The following is a 17,005-nucleotide window of genomic DNA, read 5'->3' as shown; positions in this document are numbered from 1 at the left end:
CCTCATCCTTTCTATTATGGGAATTTATCACTTCAGGCAAGTGGGTCCTATCCATCATTACACTGCGCTATGAGATAACTTGGAAGGAAATTCCATCTTTCAAAGGCATTCCTTCCCTCCCTCTAACTAGGTACACCTCTGCTGTCCTCTTTTGCAAGATCTCCAGTGCCACTGTACCATAGAACCTGTACCTGCTCAAAATCTAGGAAAAAGTTTTTATTCCAGTCTTTTCCTGATTCCCAGAAAAGCTTGGAGACCCATTCTAAATGTGCTGCATGTCTATACTTTTCTGAAGGTACCTTTCCTTCACAGTGTCCTCTCCAAACTCCTCTTCCTTTCATGCTGCCTTCTCTGGTGTCATTGGAATTGAAGGATGCATACCTTCACATTCCCGTTCACCTCTCTTACAGAAAATTTCTCAGGATTTCAGCTTGTTCATTTCACTTTGTTTTCTGCTTTACTCTTCAGGTTATCTACAGCCCCCAGGATTTTCACAAATTGACTAGATTCAGCTATTGCCTTTTGCAGAACTCTGGGAATCAAAATTTTTCCATACTTGGATGACCTTGTTGTCCAGGCCACCTTGGAAAAACTTGCTAACTCATCTCAACTTCACTGTCTGTCTTTTACATTGGCTAGGCTTCAGCTTCAATCTGAGAATGTCTGCCGTAACTCCCACGTAGGACCTGTTATATGTCCTTCTATTCCCATGTTGCAGTGTTCATACTGTGGGATTTCCAGCCCTCAGGTGACTCAACGTCAGCTCCTATACAAAAGCTTAAGCCTGGCTGCCATAGACACGTGGGACGTCACACGTAGGGTCATAGACCATGGAGTATAAATGTGATGTCAGCACGCACAGACCTCAGAACTTTTCAGACGCAGATGACGATAGCTTCGACTCTTAGGCATACAGGCCCTACTCCCTCTAGCATCCCTGTGCTGAGTCCTAGGCTGGCCTCTGCCTCCTCCCTGCCTTTATCTTTTACTCAGCAAGCAATTACTCAAGAAGACCCAGACCAGTCTTACTCCTCCTCTGAAGAATCTGCCTCCTATGTATCTCAGATTGCCTCTCCCATAGACTATTACTCACCTGAAGAGGACTCTATTGAAGGGGACTCCCCACCTGAGGACTTATCATTTGGGGAGACTATTTCAAAAATGAGAGAGTATTTCAAGTGGGATACTTTAGTCTCTAAAACCCAGAAGAGATACTTTGTGCTTCTACAGCTTGACTCCCCTTCACCTTCTACCATCCCTCCAGTCCTCCCAGCTTTCTTGGATGCCTTCACTTCTGTTTCCAAGAACCCGTACAGCTTGACTCCCCTTCACCTTCTGTCATCCCTCCAGTCCTCCCAGTTTGTTTGGATGCCTTTACTTCTTTTTCCAAGAACCCAGACTCACAACTTCCAGCCCCAAAAAGGCTGGATAGGTTTTACAAAGTACCTGATGACTCATCATCTTCTTTTGGCTGTTCTCATTAGGGGTTGCCACAGTGGATCATCTGTTTCCATTTCTTCCTGTCCTCTGCAACTTGCTCTGTCACACCAACCACCTGCATGTCCTCACTCACCACATCCATAAACCTCATCTTAGGCCTTCCTCTTTTCCTGTTACCTGGTAGCTTCATCCTTAGCATCTTTTTCCCAATATACTCAGCATCCCTCCTCAGCACATCTCCAAACCAACGTAATCTTGCCTCTCTGGCTTTGTCTCCAAACCTTCCAACCTGGGCCAACCCTCTAATATACTTATTCCTAATCCTGTCCACCCTCGTCACACCCAGTGCAAATCTTAACATATTTAACTCTGCCACATCCAGCTCACACTCCTGGCTTTTTGTCAATGCCACTTTCTCCAACCCATATAACAGAGCTGGTCTCACTACCCTCTTGTAGACCTTCACTTTCACTCTTACTGGTACTCGTCTGTCACAAATCACTCCTGACACTCTTCTTCTCCACCCACTCCATTCTGCCTGTACTCTATTCTTCACCTCTCTTCCACACTCACCATTACTTTGAACTATTGATCCCAAGTATTTAAACTCACCCACCTTCACCACCTCTACTCCTTGCATCCTCACCATTCCTTTATCCTCCCACTCATTCACACACACATATTCTCTCTTAGTCCTGCTGACCTTCATTCCTCTTCTCTCTAGAGCATATCTCCATCTCTCCAGGGTCGTCTCCACCTGTTCCCCTACTCTCACTACAGATCATAATGTCATCTCCAAACATCATAGTCCACGGGGACTCCTGTCTGATCTCGTCTGTCAACCTGTCCATCACCATTGCAAATAAGAAAGGGCTCAGAGCTGATCCTTGATTTAATCCCACCTCCACCTTAAACGCATCCGTCACTCCCACCGCAGACCACACCTCTGTCACACTACCCTCGTACATATCTTGTACCAGTCTTACATACTTCTCTGACACTCCCGACTTCCTCATACAATACCACAACTTCTCTCTAGGCACCCTGTCGTATGCTTTCTTTAAGTCTACAAAAACACAATGCAACTCCTTCTGACCTTCTCTGTACTTCTCCATCAACACTCTCAGAGCAAACATCACATCTGTAGTGCTCTTTCCCGGTATGAAACCATACTGCTGATCTCTAATCATCACGTCCCTTCTTAACCTAGCTTCCACTACTTTCCCATAACTTTATGCTGTGACTGATCAATTTAATCCCTCTGTAGTTACTACAGCTCTGCACATCACCCTTATTCTTAAAAATCGGTACCAAAACACTTCTCCATTCCTCATTCATTAAACTATCTGGGTAAAACCTCCACTGCCATTTCACCTAAACACCTCCATGCTTCCATAGGTATGTCATCTGGACAAACAACCTTTCCATTCTTCATCCTTTTCATAGCTATCCTTACTTCCTCCTTGCTAATCCATTGTACATCATGATTCACTATCCCCACATCATTCAACCTTCTCTCCCTCTCATTCTCTTCATTCATCAACCCCTCAAAGTACTCTTTCCATCTCCTCAACACACACTCCTCGTTTGTGCATATGTTTCCCTCATTATCCTTTGTCACCTTTGCCTGCTGCACATCTTTCCTAGCTTGGTCCCTCTGTCTAGCCAATCGGTACAGGCCTTTTTCTCCCTCCTTAGTGTCCACCTTTCATACAACTCTTCATATGCCTTATCCTTAGCCTTCGCCACCTCTCTCTTTGCCATGCACCTCATCTCCTTATGCTCTTGTCTACGTTCTTCATCTCTCTGACAATCCCACTTCTTCTTTGCCAACCTCTTTTTCTGTATACTCTCCTGTACTTCCTCATTCCACCACCATGTCTCCTTGTCGTCCTTCCTCTGTCCAGATGTCATACCAAGCACCTTTCTAGCTGTCTCCTTTACTAGCTCTGCTGTAGTTACCCAGATGTTTGGTAACTTTTCATTGCCACCCAGTGCCTGTCTTAACTCATCCCTGAACTCCACCTCACAATTACCCCTTTTCAGTTTCCACCATTTGATCCTTGGTGCTGCCCTCACACTCCTCTTCATCTTGATCACCGATGTCATCTTACAAACCACCATCCTATGCTGCCTAACTACACTTTCCTCGGCACTACTTTACAGTCTCCAATCTCCTTCAAACTGGCCCTCCTACATAAGATATAATCCACCTGTGTGCATCGTCCTCCACTCTTGTATATCACCCTATGCTCCTCCCTCTTGTTAAAGTAAGTACTCACCACAGCCATGTCCATCCTTTTCGCAAAATCCACTACCATCTGACCTTCTGCATTCCTTTGTTTTACACCCATACCTACCCATCACTTCCTCATCCCCTCTGTTCCCTTTGCCAACATGCCCATTGAAATCTGCTCCAATCATCACTCTCTCATCCTTGGGTACAGTCATCACCACTTCATCCAACTCATTCCAAAATATTTCTTTCTCATCCATTGCACACCCAACTTGTGGAAGCATATGCACTAACAACATTCATCATTACACCATCAATTTCCAGCTTCATAAACATCACTTTGTCCGACACTCTTTTCACCTCCAAAACACTCCTAGCATACTGTTCCTTCAGGATAACTCCTACGCCATTTCTCCTCCCATCCATACCATGATAAAACAATTTGAACCCACCTCGGATACACCTAACCGTACTCCCCTTCCATCTGGTCTCTTGCACACACAATATACCAACTTTCCTTCTGTCCATCATATCGGCTAGCTCTCTCCCTATACCAGTCATGCTGCCAACATTCAAAGTTCCTACCCTCACTACCACAGTCCTAGCCTTTCTCCTCTCTTCCTGCCTTCGGCCATGCCTTCTGCCTCTTCTCCTCCTTCGGCCAACAGTAGCCAAATTTCTGCCAGCACTCTGTTGGCAAACAGTACTGATGGTCGTTGTTAACCCGGGCCTCGACCGATCCGGTACGGAAATATTTACTGGTGTCCACATGAAGTATTTGGCGAAGTTTTATGCCGGATGCCCTTCCTGATGCAACCCTCCCCATTTATCCGGGCTTGGGACTGGCACAAAGAAATGCTCTGGCTTGTGCATGATGACTACAAGTTCCTAATAAAACGACCCCTGGCCAACCCAGCAGTTATTGCTTATCCCCAGACAGTCTAGACAATTGCCTTTTGCCTCACTATTGCCATCCGATAAAGACAGCAAAACCATGGACAGAATGGGAAAAAAAGATATACACCTCCTCTACACTAGCCTTCAGGGCTATAAACTACCAAACGCACATGGTGAAGTATGCCCTAGGCCTGGTTTCTTAGGCCACCACTTTGTTGGCTACCACCCCTGTCTGTCCAGCCAAATCAGACATTTTATCCAAATTGCCCTGGTCACCCAAGTAGCCAGACACTCTATCTGCTGCAGCTATGATGCAGCAGAAGCAGCTGCCAGATCTGCTGCCACTGCATCAACCTTGCGCAGATACTCCTGGCTCAGATTACAACCACTGCCAGATGATTTTAAAGCCAAGATCATGCATGCTCCTCTGGATGACAATCTTCTAGTTGGCAAAAATGCTGCAGAACTGTTTAAGAGCTTGCAAGAAAAAGCAAGGAACTTCAGGACATTAGGCACTTGCTGGTGTCCCCAGTACCCAGATATTACAGGAACTACCCAACCAAAACATCCTTTGTCAGAAGGGCCCCTTCCACCTCTAGCCCTTCTACGACCAGACCACGAAGGGGACCTCTGAGACAACCTTATCCCAGACCCCCTCAACCACAACCCCCCAACAAAGTCCTTTCCAGATAGAGGGGGATCCTTCTCCGCGTGACATCCTTGCCCATGTGCCCCTGTCCGCCCGCCTTACCCAATGCCTCCCCTTCTGGAAAACTGCTGGTACAGATCTGTGGGTTCTTTCCATCATCCAAAAAGGATACCTTCTTTCCCTGAGGGAAAAACCTACACCAGTAAGGATGCCTTTCCCTCCCAAAAATCGGCTCTCTTCTTCCTCCAATCCTGCAGGAACTACTCTCCCAAGGGACCATAGAACCAGTTCCCTCAGGACAGGGGGGGGGGGGCTAGGCTTCTACTCCTGCCTTTTCTTCGTTCCAAAAAAGGATGGCCCTTGGAAACCTATCCTTGACTTGTCTTACCTAAACCTGTTCCTTCACATCCTCTCCTTCAAGATGCTCTCCCTTCAAACTCTTTTACCCCTCATCCCCATCTCAAGCCTTCATGGTCACTCTGGACCTAAAGGACGCATACCTGCACATCCCAGTCAGACCCTCCCACAGGAGGTTCCTACGCTTCTCTGGGACCTCTTCTCATTTTCAATTTACTGTTTTGCCCTTTGGCTTGTCTACGGCACCCAGAGTTTTTACCAAGTGCTTAGCCCAAGCCATTACCCATTGCAGAACCAAGGGAATTCAAATCTATCCCTATTTGGAGGGCATCCTCATACTGGCAGAATCAGAGTCCACCCTTCTGGCAAATCTCCATTTCACCATGTCCCTACTAAACACCCTGGGTTTCACCCTCAACCTTCAAAGATACTCTCTCCTCCCACAACAAGACAAGATTTTTCTTGGGTGCAGAATCAGAACAGATTTAATGAGATCCATCCTACCACCAGACAAGGTACAATCCCTCTCATCTCATTTTCTAAGTCTATTGACAGAATCACACCTAACTGCAAGACAGTTTCTACAAACTATAGGTCTCATGACTGCCACCATCCCCATGCTCCCACTAGCAAGGATGCACATGAGGAAATTCCAATGGTACTTAAAGAATGTTTGGTCACAGAGCCAACAACCTGTAGACAAACTTGTCCCCCTTCTGCCTTGTCTAAAATTAGAGCTGAAGTGGTGGATTCAACAGGTTTCCAACAACCAGGGAATTCCTCTGCAGCTTCCTCACACTTCTCAGTCTATGCACAAAGATGTATCAGTCCTAGGATGGGAAGCAACCCTGCAGGTCTACAGGGTACAACTCATAGTCTGCCAGTGGGGCACACCACAATTGGATCGGTTTGCCTCCCCCTCGAACAGACAACTGAACAGATTTTGCAGCAGGACTCGCTCACCACTAGCTTGGAGAGTGGATGCCTTCAGTTTTTCATGGCAGGGAATGTTCATATATGCCTTCCCTCCCTTCCCTCTAATTCAGAGAGTCATCCTGAAAATCAAGAAGGAACAACTAAAAATCTTGCTGGTGACTCCCTATTGGCCAAGGCAACACTGGTTCCCCCTTCTGTTTTCACTAGCAAAGGGCAATCCCCACATGTTACCCCACAAGGTTGACCTACTAATTCAGCAGCAGGGATACCTCCTGCACCCACAACTGTCTTTACTGCAACCAACTCTGTGGGTGATCAACTTTTGAACCTTTTAGACAACAGTACTCAGAAGACATGCTATCAGTCCTGAGGGAGGCCAGGAAACCAACTACTAGAAAAAACTATTTGTCTAAGTGGCAAATATTCTCAAAATGGTGTTCTCTGAGAAACAAGGACCCATTTCTGGCAGATCCTCCCCAGTCCTGAACTATACCTGCAGACTCATTAAAGAGGGACTAGCTTGCACTTCTGTCAAAGTCAGTCTTTTAGCCATTTCTGCTTGCTTGCCCTTACAGCCAACTATTCTTTTCAGACTGGATGTAAAACTTTTCCTGAGAGGGGTTTTGCACATCAGACCATCAAGAAAGCCCATCCCTCCTCCCTGGGACCTCATACTTCGTGCTGGAAAAGCTTGCCCTACCCCCTTTTGAGCCCGCCAGCACATCTCTTTAAATGTGCACATGGAAAACCATTCTATTAGTGACCATTGCCTCTGCTAGAAGAGTATCTCAATTACAGGCCCTGATGGTTTGCCCTCCTTGCACCACCTTCCACAATGACAGGGTTACCCTACCCACTAACCCATCCTTTATGCCCAAAGTAATAAACGAACTATCTTTAAACCAGTCTATTCACCTACCCACCTTCTTTACCTTCCTTACTAACTCTGCAGAGAGGATTCTCCATTCCCTAGATGTACATAGGCAACTGAGATTCTACTTGGACAAAACCAAGGCTTTCAGAAAGTCTGACCAACTGTTCGTTTCCTACCATCCCAGGGCCTTGGGTAAGGCAGTCTCCAAACAAATAGTCTCCACCTGGATCATAAAATCCATCCTATTTTGCTACTCTCATCATCATAAACCATTGCCTCAAGGAGTGCGAGCACATTCTACCAGAGTCATGGCTACATGAAAGGCCTAGACACAGCCTCCATCATGGAAGCAGCCATCTGGTCCAAAGTCCATACCTTCACTAAGCACTACAAGCTGGACCAGGTCTCCAGAGCCAGGGCAGGATTTGCCAGAGCAATCCTGCAAGGAGTCCTAGAATCTTTCACCTCTGCCACCTCCCAACAGTCCTCCTAGCTGTGGTACTCTTCCATAGTATGAATACTGCAACATGGGAATAGAAGGACATAGAATAGTTGTGTAAAATCTTACCATAACCATAGATGTCCTTCTCTTCCATGTTGCAGTGTTCCATCCCAACCTCCAACCCCCTGATATCCTCCGTCTTCTCTGGTGTTTACCCTCCCTACAGGCCACCCTCTACAGCCCTGCAGGGATATTTGCTTTTGCATCTTCTTGGCCTTATAGTATCGTCTCTGGGCTTCAAGTTCTGAGGTTTGTGCATGCCGACGTCTCATTTATACTCCATGGTTTGTGGCCTTATGTGTGACAGCCAGGCTTAAGCTTTTGTATAGGAGCTGATGTTGGGTTGCCTGAGGGCTGGAAATCCCACAGTAGGAATACTGCAACATGGAAGAGAAGGACATATATGGTTATGGTAAGGTTTTACACAACTATTCTTTCTGGGTTGCAAACTAGACACCTGACTTTTGGTAGCTTTTCTACCACAAGAGAAAGTTTAAGACTCTCTATGTACTTTCAATCTCTTCTTTCTTTTCAAACTTGCTCAACAAGGGAAATTCTTAAAGGTCCTTGAGCACATAGCAGCTATTCCCATGTTTCCCTTTTGGTAAACACATGAGAAAGCTCCAGTGGTACCTAAAATATCTTTTATCTCCACACCGTCATCCACTGGATACTCTGATCTTTCTTCCTTTTCTGAAAAAGAGTTACAGTGGTGGATTTCTCAGGTTCAGTTGAGTCCAGGTCTCCTTTTTAACTGTTCATACCCAGGAACTTCACACAGATGCATCAGGTCTAGCTTTGGGGTGCATGGACAAGTTCCTTGGCATTCCAGGGTTAGTTCCACACAAAGGAGAGGGTACATCAGTGTAAAGCAGATGAGGGCCGTCATTCAAGCTGTACAGGTTTTCTTTCACACATGGCACACTGGACCACTCAGGATTTGCATGGACAACACAACAGTCATTGTATATTGACAAACTGAGGAGGGAGGGAGGACAGAGTCCTATTGTGTGCTGACTGGCTGTTTTGGCTTGGGGCCTAGCTATAAAGGCAAATGTAACCCTTCAAGCAGTTTACGTTCCATTACAGGACAGTGTTCTTCTCGATTCTCTAAGCAGGTCAATGGAAGGCCATCATGAAAGGATGCTAAACAGGGAGGTCTTCCAGGACAGTTCCCAGTGAATTCCTCAAATAGACCTTTTTGCCTCCTCTCAACAGACAACTCTTGTCTGTTTTGCTCTAGGATCCTTTGTCCTCCAGCCTGAAGAGTAAATGCCATTTCTTCTTCTTGGGAAGGGAAGTTCCTTTATGCGTTCCTTCCACTTTCTTTAATTTCAGAGGGACACACCAAAAATATTGCTGGTGATTCCCTTTTGGCTCAGGCAGCATTGGTTCTGTCTTCTTCATCTGATCAGGGATCACCCTTACAAGTTACCCTACAAAATGGACTTGCTTGCACAGAAGGTTTCACTGCTTCATCCCAGCTTGCAGGTTCTCAGCCTGACATTGTGGATGATAGAATTCTAATAACTTTGAGCCACCAATTTTATGAGGATTTGCTTTAGGTCCTTCAGGAGGTGAGAAAAACTACTACTAGAAAGTAGGTTTTATATGGCTAAATGGAAAGGATTTTCTTTCTGGTGTCATAAAAAGGAGAATCCCATCCAAACAGGATTTCGCACTATCTCCTACTTGCATGAGCTCCTAAAATCTGGTCAAGCTTACTCTTCTGTCAAAGTGCACAAATGCCATTTCTCTGTGTATGACCTTTAGTCCTATATTGTTTTCTAGACTTCAGATTAAGCAGTTTCTTAAAGGCTTCCTTCACTTGAATCTACTTAAGAGGACCATTCCCCCTCCCTGTATCTGTTTTGTCTTGGAAATGCTTACTTGGCCACCTTTTGAACCAGCGGCTTCAGTAACTCTAATTCCGTGCACAAATAAACATTTTGCTGGTAACCCTTACCTCTACCAGAAGGGTCACTGAACTTCAAGCTCTTATTGCCTGGCCTCTCTTCCCTTCTTTATTTTCCATAAGGATTAGGGTATCTTTTAGTGTTAATCCTTCCTTTATGTTCAAACTGGTTAAAAAGTCGTCTCACACACTCTTAATTTTCCTCCATTCTTTCTAAACCCTCAAAACAAGAATGAATGACTTTTGTATTCTTGGATGTGGACAGTCAACCAAGATTTTATTTGGATAAGACTAAAGACATTAGGAAAGTGGATTAACTTTGTCTCCTTTCAGGAAGACAAGTTGGGCAACCCAGTTTCCAAACAGACAATTGCTGTTTGGATCTCTTTTTTTTGTTACTCATCATGGTAAGTCCTTATTTTTCTAAGGCCCACTCGCCCGAACATTTTTTCCTGTGGGGCTTTCTTCAAGGGAATTAAAATTCCAGGTCTATTTACGAAGCAGCTACATAGTCCTATGTTCATACTTTTACAAAACAGGACGTAGTAGATGCTTTCTTTAGATTAGTAACTTTTTTTGCTGCATCTGTGCTTTCAGGATTGGTAGACTGCTCCCCTGTCTCTGGTCCAGCCACAGTTTCTAATTGATAAGCTGTAGTAATCAACTATTGGTATTGGAATACTGCAGCAGTCTTCTAAGAAAGGGCATAGTGCAGTTGTGTAAGAACTTACAGTTACAGTAGATGTCCTAGTGATCACTGTTGCAGTATTACATCCCACCCTCCTTCCCTCACTTTAATGCTTATCCCTTTGTTTTCTGCAGACTAAGGGGGATTGGTTTTATTTTGATTTTATACTTTTTTCTCAGGTGTCTCCAGGTCTGCTGGCTCTTTTATAGTCTGAGGATTTTACTCTCTTACTTCTTATATACCCTTACACCCACAGGCTTAGGTCACACATCAGATTTCTGACCGTATGGAAGTTTTTGGCTTTGCTACACTGGCCAGACATCAGGTTACCTCAGCAAGATAACCCCCCATCAGTAATAGAATACTACAGCAGTGATTAGTAGGACATCTACTGTTATGGTTGGTCCTTGCACAGCTGTTCTTTTGTATAATCTTGAGCTTCTTCCCTATCCCATAAGCCCTGCTTCCGAGACAGTACTCTGATCTCATTGCTATTATTTGAGAAAAAACATCATCTCACTCTGTCATGTTTCTGCAAGAACCCTTTTGTCATAATTCCACACAGGTAAGTATCCTTTTTTGAATTTTGGGTTAAAGTTGTTTATATTTACTACTTGGATCTTGCTGACTTTTAGAATCTTACAGTTTATTTCATCCAGTCTTTTTACCCCTTGTTCCCCCTCCATTCCACATTAAAAAACTTTCACATTTCTTCACTTTGCTCTTATTATCTTATTGTTGTAGCAAATATTTTTAAAATGTTGGTAGCATACTGTCTGTACTTTGTAAGGTATTTTGAATAGGATCTTTGTCATTGGCTATGGATCACAACTCATTGGTCCTTGATTCTGTTGTTCTTTTATTCAGATATAAAGAAAAGAAGACCTCCAGTTCCCAAAGGTGCAAAGGATATGACATAAAATCCAAACCCAAAGACCCTCACAAAAACCTGTCTTGTGTTTTAGATGGGGATAAGCCAGTTTGCACTGAGAAAATGAAAGAAAGAAATAAAGAAAAGAGGAAGGCATATGATCCAGAGGACTTTATAGTGGAGAAATTGTCTTCTTCCCAGAATGTCCACATCTGCCTATTGCCTGGTTACTACTCCCTCATAACTCCTGGAAGGTCCTCTTCACCACCTAGCCAGGAGTTCTCTGGCAGTGCTGACTTTGATCTGAGAAGAAGAGCTGGGAGCTTCTCAAAGCAGGAGCTTTCTAGGTTTTGGTCAACCCATCTGGCATAATCAACATCCTTTAGATCATACACATCATTTAAGACCATACCAAAGTAGACTGGGAAGAGATTATGTTGACATTTCTGAAGGCTCAACTGCAGTGCACTGTCATCTTGGCCCCATGTATTTCTAGTGTGGCTAAACAAGACACCTGATCTCCCGTAGAACTTTTCATCCTGTGGGCCCTGTTTTGCCTCCAGTAGTGCTGCAACTAGTTTCACAGCCTGCACCAATGCTTTCCATGCCAAAATGCTTTGGTGTCAGTGTACCTCTAGCCCCATCCATACCAGTGCTGAGGGCCACTAGGATCAAGGGAGCTGTAAGCCAATGCTTAGTACAGGTACTGGTCCCAACCTTCTCAGGACTGTTTACAACCTCTGTGTTTTCAGTATTTGATTCTTCAATGTCAGAATCATCCCTTGAGGCTTCAGTGCCCACTGTCAGTGCCAACATGCGGACCTCTTTCCAGTCAGTACCAGTAGTTCTAGGGCTACTTACCTCGGTCACCAAATCACAGTGGAAATTGAGACAGTTTCTTTGCAAGCGCATGTGCATGCTCAATTGCTTCAGCTCCAGGATACTGTCAAGTCCGAATATTTTAGTTATATGTCAGCCTTGTTCCCAGAGGACCAAGGACCTCATAGGTCTAGATTTCTGAAAAGAGGGTGCCTTAGGCCTCAGCAGAGTTTAGATGAATCACTCCTACAGCCCTCCCAGAAGGAGGCTGTGAGAGAAAGCACCTGCATTCTCTGAGTCTACTTCCCCAGTCGCAGATCTCAACAAAGGTCTCAACAAAGGAGAGGTTCCCACAAATCCCACCCTGATGAAGACACCACATTTGAATACTAGAGAATGAGACAGATGGATCCTGGCCAGTGAACCCCACCTCCCTGAGGGATGGCATTTTGCAGGAGGGCTATAGGTCCTCTTCCCCAGCAGCCTGGGTAGTGCTACCCCCGATACGCTTTTAGACATGGTGTGCTTCAAACTATGGAAACATCCAGATATGGGTGACTCTTTTCCACCATAAACCAGATAGTGCTGCAAGCCTCCAAGGATTGCATTAGAGCAAAGGCTGCTTGTATGTTTCATAGTGGAGTCTGCTGCCACCAGGTTTGAGGCACCAGAGGGCACTCAGGCAGTCTCTCCTATTAACAAGGTAATCTTGGATGGTGGATAGACTTGGGAAGCTTGTTTATCTATCAGTACTTTTTCATTTAGGACATTGAACTATTTGGCACACATGCTTTGGTTTCATGAGGATTTGACAGGAAAAAAAAAAACTTAGGATACCCTGAATGTATTGCCTCTGGGTGATCCAGGATCACATTTGGAGACCCAACTGACAGCTGTTGCATTTGTCGTCCCTGGCCATGAGTTTGATTCATAATGGAGCAGCTGAAGTTGTGGGTTCAGTCACTGCAATGCGCCAGCTGATGTCACTCACTGATTTTGTAGATCACTTTAAGGCACTGTTTGTCAGTGCTCCCTTTGACAGAACCTTGCGTAGGCAAGTACTTGCAGAAGGTAATCATGATGGCTGGACATTATACCTTTAGCAGAGACAGTGTATGATGCAGTAATCTGTAGAGATAGACTTATGTTCATAGGTAAGTACTAGGCTATCTGCCCGAGGGCATCTGTAAGCCTAGCCAGAATGTGTTGGCTTTCGCCGCCCCTTAGATTAGTTCCCTGTGCCTCGGTCCAGCAGATCCATTTAGTTCCTTGTGCCTCTGTCCAGCAGAGCCACTGCAGTGATCCGAAGGGTAAATTTTCCGTTTCCCATCCACTCGTCAAGGTTTCTCTTGAGTGTTAGTGAGGGGCTCTGCCTAATATGGATTGGAATCTTGTTCCAAAGCATGCAGAGTCTTTGGGGCAGGAATCTATCCCTCCAGCACGTCCTATTTATCATTGTGGTGAGGTTTAGTTGCCTAGAGCATGTGGCTCTTGGGGATTTGTTTTTTTTTTTAGGTGGAGCATGTCCATCAATTCTGGGTTGGACATGGCCTTGTATGTCAGGCAGAGATCACCTCTGAGTAAGCGGTATGCAACCGAGTACAGCTGGAGTTTCTTCAGTCGGGCTGCATAGGGCATATGTTTGAGGCCAGTAATCCTCTTGGTGAGGTACTTCAGTGGTCTTTCCAGCTGTTGCAGGTGTCTTGTAAGGTACATCCCGAATGGGGCGTTGTACTCTATGATTGGTCTGATGAGTAGAGGGGCACAGTAACCTCTTTTGTTCTAGATGCGAAACCTTTTGTGATTAGGTGGGCGACATAGAAGGATTTTCTAACCACCTTGGCAATATGATTATCAAAGGAGAGATTACTTTCTACTTTGGTCCCCAGATCCCTTATTACATTTTCTGTATTTAGGGGACTACCACGTATGTGGTAGTTTGCGGGTACTTTGTTTTTTCCAAAGGGGATGACTATGCACTTTTTGGCATTTAGCTTGAGGCCATGATTTTGACACCAGGCATCTGTCTCAGTGAGACCCTTCTGGAGGATGTCTGTATCAGCTGGAGAGTCAGTTATGGCTCCCAGTTTGCAGTCGTCTGCAAACTTGGTCAACCATAGTTCTCCTGTGTTTGCCTGTACCTCTGAGAAGTATATACTGAACAGGAGGGGTCCCAGGACTGAGCCCTGGGGGATGCCACTTGTAACTGGTTTAGAGTCTGACCTAGAGCCCGCAACTCTCACCGCGTGGGTCCTATCCATGGGCCAATTGGCAACCTACCTCATGACATAGGGGTTTATGTTCAGACTGGTGAACTTGTCTATAATACCAGAATGGGGAATGGTGTTGGAAGCCTTTGCGAGGTTTAAGGCTGTGTGGACCTCCTTTCCCTCGTCTATAACCTTGGTAACTGTCTCAAAGAGGTCCACCAGGTTTAGGAGGAATGATCTGCCCTTAACAAAGCCAAACTGGGTAGGGTCCAATGTTTGAATGTTACCAATGTCTCTGTTAATGAATTCCATGATGATGATGCACTCCATAACCTTGCAGACCAGGCTAGTCAGGCTTATAGGGCGATAGTTCCCGGGGTCCATTGTGGCTCCACTTTTGTGGAGCAGGATAACTGTTGCTGTGTGCCACTCTATGGGTACGTAGCCTGTAGAGAGGCTGAGTTTGAACAGTGTGTTTAGGTGAGGTGTTGGTTCATTTTGGAGGTCGTGTAGGACGCAGCCTGAGACACCGTCTGGTCCTTTTGAAGCTGTGTTTTTGGCTTTGAGTAGGGCTGTTTTAACCTGTGTCAGTGATTGCCAGGGCACTATATTCTTCTGGTATGGTTATGAGCCCTTTAGGGGGTGAAGTTTGCACTAAACCTGTCTGCCAGAATGTTGGCAATATCAGTCGGTTCAGTGTATTCTGTGCCATTCTGCACTAACTCAGAGCAGATCTGAGAGTTTCCACTTGGGTTCTTGACATAGCTAAAGAATGCTTTGTGGTCATATTTGGAGTCATTGGCAGTTTGTCTTTCAAAGCTAGCCTTGGATGATTTTATGAGGGATCGTAGTTTCTTGCTGATACTGATCAGGGATGTCTTTCCTTCTTGGGATTTTACTATTTTCTGCACTAGTTTCCTCCTTCTATTGTATAGCTTGTTTATGGCAGGGGTCCACCAGACTGGTTTCCTTTTCTTGGAGGAGTGAGTCTTGGTTTTGCTTGGGATAGCACGATCCATGCATTCTTGCAGGTGCTCATAGAGTGCCTTTGTAAGGGATTCAGCAGTTTGTACAGCGCTGTCCTTTATCATGGGGGCTGCGAACCTTTCCACCTTGGTCTTAAGTAATGTGAAGTTTGCTTTTGAAAAGTTTTTCACGGTGGTTTCCTTGATTGGGGGTGGGGGCGGAATGTGGATATCCAGAGTGATTAGTCTATGGTCTGATCTAACCAGTGAGGGTTTGACCTCCAGTGTAGAACACCAGTCACCCATGTTGGTGATGACCATGTCCAATATGTTGTCAGCTCTGGTGGGGGTGTTGACCAGTTGATCCAGGGCATTCGAGTTTATAAATTCTAGGAAGTGTTGGGCAAGGGAGTTAGTACTTGAGTAGTTCTCCCAGTTTATGTTTGGGTAATTGAAATCACCCAATATTAGTGCGTTTGGTAGGACCTTCATATTTTCCAGTGTCTCCAGAAACGTGGAATGTGGGTCCTGGGTCATGGTGGGTGATCTGTAGCAAGCTACAATTTGAATTACAGTTTTGCCCGTTGTTAGTTGCACATGGAAGATCTCTGAGGCATTGTGCTGTGCCACTAATCTGGAGGTGTGGGTATCCTTGATGAATATGTATACCCCCCCCCACCTTTTGTGTTTCGGTCCAGGTTCTGTGGCCAAAAAGTATGGTCTGAGTTATAGCCTTGTAGTGCTGGGGTGCTCTCTGGAGCCTTAAACCAGGTTTCTGTTACTGCACAGATGTCGATGTTCTCCATACTGAGGAGTGCCTCGAGTACATGCATTTTAAGGTTTAGACTTCTGGAGTTGAGTAGCATTACCCTCAGATTTTGGTTACTTGTGCTATTTACGGTGGTGGGTTTGTCTTTTAAGCCTTGCTTAAAAAAGGCACTATGGGGGCAGCAAAAGCCTTTGCCAGTATTCGAAAGCCTAAGGGTGACAGGTGCAGGCCATCTCTTGTGAAGTAGCGTGGCTTATCGAGCATGTCATCCCAGGTGGACATTACTGGATCCCCTTTGAATGACACCAGAAAATTAACCAATTGTTGAAATTGATCATTTTTTTCTTTATACTGTAGCATCATTCTTGGTTTGGGCAGGATGTTACTCAGGGTCAGGGTCATACCGGCCTGGGCTACGTGATCAGAGAGCTCTTCCATGTTTCTTTTCATGTAGTCCAGGGAGGTACGTCTCAGGTCATTCACACCAACATGGACAATGACAGAGTCGTATTAGTACTTGTTCTGGAGTGACCTGAGTGCTTGTGTTGTGGCAGATCCTGGCGCCTGACAGGCAGCTAAATGTAACCTTCTCCCTGTCCAGCCTAGCTAGTGGGACATCAGTGTACCTGACTATAGAGTCATCTATTACTAGTATGTTGGGTATGTTATTTTGCCTTAAGGGCTGTGATTGCGTGGCACACTGATTATGTGAAGTATGTGTTTCATGGTTTGTGATGGGGTGTGGAGGATGTCCTTCAAGAATGCAACTGCAGTCATAACATATGGGTTGTCCTGCCTCAGGCAGCCCTCGGTCGGCCGGATTCCAAAGTCTGGGTCCGACGTCGGCTGATGTCGCATTTCTCTCCGACGTCAGAGC

General features: G+C 45.3%; 1 protein-coding gene across 1 annotated transcript in view; it reads left to right on the top strand.

Annotated features, from left to right (window-relative positions):
• Positions 1 to 17,005, top strand: part of LOC122807763 (ADP-ribosylation factor 4-like) — a gene marked incomplete in the record, with an annotated part of 241,869 nt that overhangs the window by 204,320 nt on the left and 20,544 nt on the right.

Source organism: Protopterus annectens, chromosome 7.part1, assembly GCF_019279795.1.
Source record: "Protopterus annectens isolate FY-2018-M chromosome 7.part1, PAN1.0, whole genome shotgun sequence".
Lineage (NCBI taxonomy): Eukaryota > Metazoa > Chordata > Ceratodontiformes > Protopteridae > Protopterus > Protopterus annectens.
Note: the sequence above shows the minus strand (reverse complement) of the source record. Positions and strands in the feature narration are given on the sequence as shown.